Source organism: Lonchura striata, chromosome 1 (assembly GCF_050655825.1).
Source record: "Lonchura striata isolate lonStrDom1 chromosome 1, ASM5065582v1, whole genome shotgun sequence".
NCBI classification, from domain to species: domain Eukaryota; kingdom Metazoa; phylum Chordata; class Aves; order Passeriformes; family Estrildidae; genus Lonchura; species Lonchura striata.
This window is the reverse complement of record NC_140703.1, coordinates 759291-767197: the sequence shown is the minus strand read 5'-3', so window position 1 is coordinate 767197 and position 7907 is coordinate 759291. Positions and strand designations below refer to the sequence as shown.

Sequence of the window (7907 nt, the reverse complement as noted above, 5' to 3'; positions counted from 1 at the left end):
CTGAGGCAGCCCCACCCGTGGAATTGTCCAAGGCCAGGTTGGATGGGGTTTGGAACAACCTGCTCTAGTGGAAGGTGTCCCTGCAGGGGATGGGATGAGAAAAGCTTTGGGGTCCCTTCCAACCCAAACCATTCTCTGATTCTACGATTGTACATGTTGAAAAAGGAGGCTGTGGCCTTATGTGCTTAGGTACAAACCTCCCACCGATTCTTCTGAACATACCTGTTTAGTCATTTATTCTTTCCTTTGTGCTTTCACAAGAAGCCCTTGTGCCCTTCAAAATCTCCGTAGGAGTTTGTGGTCAGTTTCCAGAATAAACAGGGATGGAAACCCGAGCAGTTTGGTGCATCCCTACTTGCTGCTGGAATGATTGTGCATTTGACTGACGGGGTTTTGTTCCTAAACACAAGAAAAGTTTTATTCCAGTGCCACACTCAAGCGTAGCAGTGGGGCCGTGTGCGTGGCTGACCCAGCAGATGGGGCAGTGTCTTCATAAAGTAAATATATAGTAGCAGTCCTTAAGGATGTGGCCCTTCTGGGAGTGCTTGCATGTTTACGTATCAAAACCATTTACAGAGAGGGACCTTTTAATGCAGTCAAACTGCTACGGAAAAATTTTGGTTTCAAGACCATTTAATTAAGGTTAATGAAGTCTGGGACTTGGGCACTGTATCTCGTGCAGAAACGCACGTCTCTGTTCTTGATAGATGTCTTCCATTTGCAACAGTAGTTACATACTGGGGACTCAAATCCCCATTGTCCCCATGCCTTCAGAGTAGGGCAGGCTCTTGTCTTAATTTTACATTATAATCCTTTCCAAATGGAGACATAATGACATTGTTGCATTTTGAAACAGTGTGGTCAGCGTGAGGATTTGATCGAGCAGTTCCACTCTTCCAAAAGTACTAAGGTGCTTGCAGATATTTGATATTGAGCTATTTTGGCTCTCAATTGCAATATGAATAGGTCAGGCAAGGCCTTTGAAAGGAACTTAATAGATACATCTCACAGTCACAGAGAAGCAGGAAACTCTTCTGCTAAAATGAGCCTGGGTTTGTGAAAGGTCGCAGTTAACCTTTTAAAGTAAGTTTTTGCAGGTCTGCAGAGCAAATACTGCATTTTTAATGGGTATGGGTAGAATCTCTGTTTTACTGATAATGCTCCAAGTTTTATTTTTTCTCCAAATTGGAACAGAGCTTCTTGTAAGCTAAGCAGCCAGCCTTAAGGCTTTTGCTTTATTGCTTCACAGTGAATTACTGAAATAGCAAGGCATTGAGCAGTAAGTACAAGAAGCAGCATAAGCTGCCAAAATAGCAGCAAAATACTTTATTACTGTTGTTATTATTATTATTATTACTATTGGTGACTTTTAAGTGCTGTCATCATTTTTTCAGAGACTGTTGTGACACAAATAGCCACCCAAGTTGGCTTAACTTAAAAGTTCATTTTGTTTGCCTCTATAAGCACCAATCACTTAGAAATTTGGGGAAGGGTCTAAAAAGGACTTCATATAGATACCGGTGTAGGTGGGTGTACAGATGTCTGTACATATTTAGCTATCTATTTATCTATCTTTACATACAGATACATGAAACATTTATAATAACTATACTTTCCTCCATTCCTAAGCTGCTCCCAGAAGTGCTTTTCTGCTGAATTTGGTGTTGCACATGTGACACGGGGGATGGGTTAGAAACCTCTGGTGGGGAGACAGGAGTTCAAATGCAGTCTTGGGCCTGGCATCTAAACCAAAACAAGCTTCTTCCAGGCTCCTAAAGCTTGCTCTGAGCCAACAGACACTTCTCTAGGCTACGTGGGCTGGGGTTCTCAGTAAATAAGTGACAGTGTCATTGCATCATATGGAAAGTTTAGATTGGGAAAGCTGAAATTGTCCTCGCTAAACGTTGGCATGTCCTTGTATTTGATAACATAGAGGCCCAGAGGATGTTTGTCATTGAGTGTCACAGCAGGAAGGAATGCAGGAAAAACCCCTCTTTGGTGGGGTCAGGACAGGATCTGCACCCTGTTATGCTCCTGCCCTGACAGAAGCTCAGCAAGCTCCTGTTGCTCCATCAGGCCCCTGCAGGAAAGCTTTGAACAATGGTCAATGCAGGAGAGATGTCACAGGTGATGGAGCGTGTTTGTGCCAAGGCACAGTGCAGAAGTGAGCCCTGGCTCCAGTGAATGCCACGTATTTTTATGAGTTTTCAGTGTGTTTTCAAAAGTATCCCTTGGAATGCAGAACTGAGGATTAAAACTAATAGCTGGCTGTGTCAATACTGAGTGGTTTTACTCTGTAATGGTAGAATTCAGTGGCCTCTTCACTTCAAAGGTGTCAACTGAAAGGTGTTGTGATGAAAAAGAGGTGGAGATGAACAGTGCTTTGAGAGAGCAGAAATGAAGGTTGCGGGCAATACTGAAGAAGAAGCAGATGCAGGTGGTGAGGGAGTTGGATTTTTGCGAGAAGAGAGTGTTTCTCAGGAGCAGAGAGCCAGCGGGCTCTCCGGGGACAGCAGTGCTGGGGATGAGGTGAGTCTGTGCCCTGCACAGCTCCCTGGCCCCGTGATGGAGAGTTGTCCCAGTGGCTGTAGCTTGGGGGCCGAGTCTCCATCCTCTCAGCTTACCATGGGAGCCTATCCCAGCCCAGCAGAGCTCCTGGAAATCTCCCTGTATTCCTGCTTAGACTCTGGTCTTTGGTTTGGTCTGGGCAGTGCCCGGTGCTTTGCTCAGGGACCGTCCAGCCTTGCCCTGTACTTGCACTGCTGACCCCAGCATTTGCCACACTCTTCCCCGGGCTTTGATTGTGTTTCTGGACTCAAAGCTGTGCTTCTGACACTCGGTTTCCTTTGGCCTCGCTATGTGTTAGCTCAGTCTTTTGCTACCAGCCTGCTTCCCTGCTCAAGATTTCAATTGCTGGAGAGATGTGCAGACTCCCTGTAGAGCGTAGATTGGAGAAGCTCAGAAGCCATCTGAGGGCCTCCCCCAGAAATAAGCCAAGGGTTTGGTGCCTGTTTAGCTTCTCCGTGTTTGGCAAGTTCAGCTGTGCAGCCTGCCCTACAAGCAGGCATTTAAGCTAGATCATACTCAGAAGTCTCTCTTAGGCAGAGATAAATAATTGCTTCTACACTCAAGTCTCCCACCTCAGCCTGGGAACACAAGATGTGGGGCAGAATCAGTGAGGAGGGACCCAACACCAACTGCCTGAAACGCACGATATACCCTCAGAGAATGCAGCTGCAGTGGCTGAGGGGATCTTTGAGGTCCAGGAAATGAAATGTCTTAGGAACAGGCTATCAGACTGTCCCTCTGGAATTGCAGCTAAATTTAGGTTGCAGATTATCAGAGCATCCATTTGCTCTCTCCCTGGCCATGGCAATGCCTGCACAATTCCACAGCACATTCAAGAGGATGTTAGCAACTTGCTCAGTCTGAGGATCATCTGTTTCCTACCGATGGGTCTTTGCCCACCCTCTCCTTGCTGGAGGGCATGAGGAGCCCTCAGTCTCAAGGAGCTCTTGCCTTATTTGGCCCTGTGGAAACCACAGGAGAGAGTGGAGCTCTTGCTGAAATTGGATCCAGTATATTACAGGAGTGATGACTTCCAAAAGTGTCCTAAGGTGGTACAAGTCAGCATGCTGGCACCCTCAGTCTCTGCCCTCATTATTTCTGACAAACACTGTTCTGTTTCCTCAATTATTCTTGTATTTGGAGAAAAAGAGTGTTCACAGCCTTGTTCTAAGGACACGGTGCAGGGATAAAGATAAGTTTCAAACCATTACGTAAGAATATATAACATAACCCCAAACGTAAGAAACACAGTGGATCATATAGTGCCTCCACACGCCTTCTTCCCTCAAGGAACTTTAAATGTTTTAAGAGTCATAAGCATATTTAATTACTGGGGAATGTTTAAGCACAGTTTCTTGCAAAGGAGGAAAGAAGAGGACTGCTAGGATCCTTCCCGCTGGAGGTTTTGCGTGGTTAGTGCCTTCTGCTCTGATGGAAGGCCTTGGTATAGAGGATTCCTCTGGCGGAATCCTCTGGTATGCTGGCAATTAATTAACTTTTCCTACCTTGCACACATGGAGATAGCGAACAAAAATCCTCCTCTATTTGTGTCAGAAGGTTATTGAGAGACTGGGTTCGAGAGAGTGACTGCCTAAGAGAAATTCTCCTAGCAGCCACCTCAGAAAGCCTCAAGAAGGAAGCAGCCTTGGCTTCAGTGTTCCCACTTGTCCAGCACAGGCACCTGGCGTGGGTTGGCTTCACCTTCTCACAGGCACGGTGAGGGGCACTGCCTGTCCTGGGGCGCTGGGGCACTGCAGCCCAGCACATCCAATTGGCTTTTACATTTCCAGCTCTTAGGAGTGAGTTCTTCAAAGTCACAGCTCTAGCAGCAGCAGGAGAAAAATCTCCTAGAGGCTTTCATGAGCAGCACTTAGGCTCTGCAGAAAACAGAGTCCAAGGCCACTTCACTAGGACTACTCTGGAGAAGGACAGAAAAGAGAAATTCAGCCTAGCCTCACCCCCACGACTTTGATTACCAGCTGAGGTAGGGTTAAATGAGTATTTAAAGAGGTTGGGTTCACTGACACCTGCTGGGATGCATTACCTCTTGTTAGGATGAACTAAGAGTTCTGCTGAGCTGAAGTAAAAGGCTTATATTTGTCCTCTTTGGGATGAAGGGGCTCTCAGTTGGCTTCAGTTCTTGTAAGTTGCCCTGATGATGCTGTAATGGAACAGGCTGACCTGTGGTTTAGAGCTTGCTGAATTAAATTAGTCACAGGTGACAAATGCAGTGTCCACAGAAGTCCCTCTCTGCCTGCTGAGCTGCAGCTCTACTTTGGAGGGTAATAAGTAAGGAATAAACACATTTTGACTTTCAGGGTTCGAGCTGCACTTCCAGCTTTTTTAATTAAATAAAACATTATAAACTCAGCAGGCTTGCTCTGAAGACCCTGAAAATCACAAAATCATTAAGGTTGAAAGGGACCCACCAGTGGAGTCATCTTGTACAATGTCCCTGCTCAAGCAGGAGGAAAATGTCTGAAATCAGAGTTCAGTTCCCTATTGCAACAGTGGTAGGGTGGAATTTTGTCTCTTTTTCGAGTTTATGTTAAAAGGTGTAGGCAGCTGTGATGGAAAATTGTAAAACTGGACGTCTTGCTGACCAAGCCCAGTGTTCCTTGACTTTAAATGCTGCACAGATATGAGACTACCTAAGTTTGTGATCCTCCTGCTAGTAATCCGAGTGCAAGTGTGTCAGGGATATGGAAGTCCTAGAGACCAAGCACTGAGTCATTACAAAGGAGAAATACATGTCAAAGAGAATCGTGCAGGTTCTTGCCAAAATGTATTTATTAAGAGATGGACCCTGAATTTTTCAAATCCTGCTGTAGGGCAGTGTCACTTGGGCTTTGCCCTAAGGTGGAATTCTGTGTATGCCAGGTATTCCTCTTTATTCCTCCCACTGTTAGGATAAACTGTGGCATTTTGTGTCCTAATCCAAGAATCAAAAGCTGTTCTTTCCCTGGCTGGGACGGGTTCCTCAGTCCTATGAGGGTAATACAGAGCAACAGACAGCACTCAAAGCTCCTGTCATATGGCACTGCAGGGTGCACATTGTGCAAGCAAAAGGAAGAACTGGAGACTATAGGAGATCAACCTAATGAACAGCTCCTGAGCTCTGCGGAGAAGTGATACAGCTCCCTGGAGCACTGCTGGAAGTAGCAGAATAATTGGCTGCAAATAATGCTGTCCAAATGGAGGGCTTTTCTGTCACAGAAATGGAGAAAATGACTTTCATTATTCAGTTAGCTCCTGGCACGCTGGTTTCAGTGGTGCTTTTGACGCAATCTGAGCCTCCAAGGTGTGGTACCAGAAGAGGTGTTGCCAGCTTCTCCTAAGGCCACCATACAGACATGCGAGTATGTGAAAGTAACTGATAGCTCTAGCTCTAGTTCTGGTTAGAGATGTAGGGAATGCCCCTTTACTATGATAATATGCTGTAAGAGCATCTTCAAAAGGAAGGTGTCAGAAATTCTTTAGTGTTATTTTTGTGCTGTGGTCTGCAGAGGTGTAGCTGTCATTCCAGAACTATTTTTGTTTTGATGGTTTGAGGCATTGTGGGTTTGAGTCAGGAATAATTTTTTGTTAAGTTTATTTGTGATATTTAAAAACCCAGCTCCACGTGGGCCTGGATGCTGATCCCTTTTGCTGGTCAGTGAGAGCATCTGGCAGCTCATATTTCCAAGTGCTTTATTTAACAGGAAGCTGGTTTGTTCCTTCTTGTGAGTAGGATCGTTGGCTTTGCATGGGCAAAGCCACTCCGGAATTTCAGGCTAAGAAAAGAGTTAGGGAACTCTTTTCAAACATAGTCCTGGAGAGGTAGCAAGCAGCTTGGCTTGGTGATCCTGTGGGGAAATAGAAGAATATCTGTTCTGATTTTTGTCTTCTCTTTCTTCCACAGCTGATTCTGTATCCCTGACTTCCCTTCACGTCAGGGACACGTGGCTTGGAGCACAGGAGCTGGATTTGTCACTTAGCTGCGGCAGGTTGGTGCAGGTAACGAATTACAGGTGACTTGGAAACTGGGGAACAAAGGGAAGGATCTGTTATGTCTCTTAGCAAAAAAATTGGCTCCATCAGGGCATTAATTCAGGGGACTGACACTTCACCTTTAACGTTCTGTCCTGCTCCATCCTCATTGCCGTGAGCCATGAGAGCCTCCTGAGCTGTTCTCCTATAGACCTACCTTGTCTGGTCAAAAAAAAAAAATCAGTATTTTATTACTGGGTGCAAACTCAGGGGGAAGATTTTATTCAACATCTCTCAGTGGGACGTTAAAGCTCCAATTTCCCTTTTCTGGAACACTTTGAGAGACAATATTACTTCTGTAATTTTTATTACAGGCATTTTTATCTTTTTGAAGAACCAAAAAGACTGCATGCGTGTGCCCTTCATATCCATCCTCTGCCTAATACAGGACAGGAGAAGAAGGCTGCAGAGCTTCCTACACTGGGGTGTAAGTAGCCAGTATGAATAGAAGACTGGGCTAGGGAATTAGGACGGTTTGCTTGGGTTTAAAAAGCTTGAATGGCACTTCAGGACATTTATGTCAGACATGGTTTGTTTTTATTACCCTTTTTTTAATAAAAAAAAAAAAAACAAACACACGCACACAAAAAAACCACAAACCAAACCAAAACAAAACCCTAATCCATCCCTGCTGCTGCGATGTGGGACCAAAACCCGCGTTCCCTGCGCTCGGAACAGGTGAGAGGTGGAACTAAAGCCCAAAGGATTTTCTGCTCAGTGACTGTAGCTGAGTTTTATTGGGAGCTCTCTGGGAAATCTGGCACATCGTTCGGGGATGTGGCCGTGAGGGGAGCGGAGCCCAGCTGCAAACAGGCAGTGCCGGAGCGAGAACCTCTGCAATGCAAACCGGGCTTTCTTCCGTGGAATCCCGGCTGTGTGCTGCCCCAGGGCCTTTGTACAAATAGCGTCACCGGAGCTGCACGTTCCTTGTGATGTGGATGGGATTTTGCGGGGGTTCAATAAAAAGGAGATGCAAAATGAGGGAATTGCTTTTACGTGTAACTATTCTTGTCCTAGAGGAGCCATCAGCTCTGTCCCGAGAGCTGAGTTACGAGTGTGTGTGTTGAAAGAGCCGCAAGCCTTTAGGGGCTGCAGTTTGCGTGCCCTGTGCTGAGGTGCCCTGAGGAAATGTGTGAGCCGGAGGGAGCCGGGGCCGGGCGGAGGGAGCCGAGCTGTGGGAATGGGCGAATGGAGGCGGGTGCGGGCGGGACTAGGCGAGCGTGGGCGAAAGCGGCCGAAAGGGGCCGAGGAGGCGAGCGGAGCCGAGCTCTGCCGAGTTCAGCCGAGGCGAGCCGAGCTTTGCCGAAGAG

General features: G+C 46.4%; 1 long non-coding RNA gene across 1 annotated transcript; it reads left to right on the top strand.

The window, feature by feature from the left end:
• The first annotated feature begins 6473 nt into the window (after window positions 1-6473).
• On the top strand, window positions 6474-7587 carry LOC146768551 (uncharacterized). The gene is made up of 2 exons (XR_014950116.1): window positions 6474-6564; window positions 6912-7587. It is a non-coding gene; the product is annotated as an uncharacterized LOC146768551 (long non-coding RNA).
• Window positions 7588-7907: the final 320 nt, after the last annotated feature.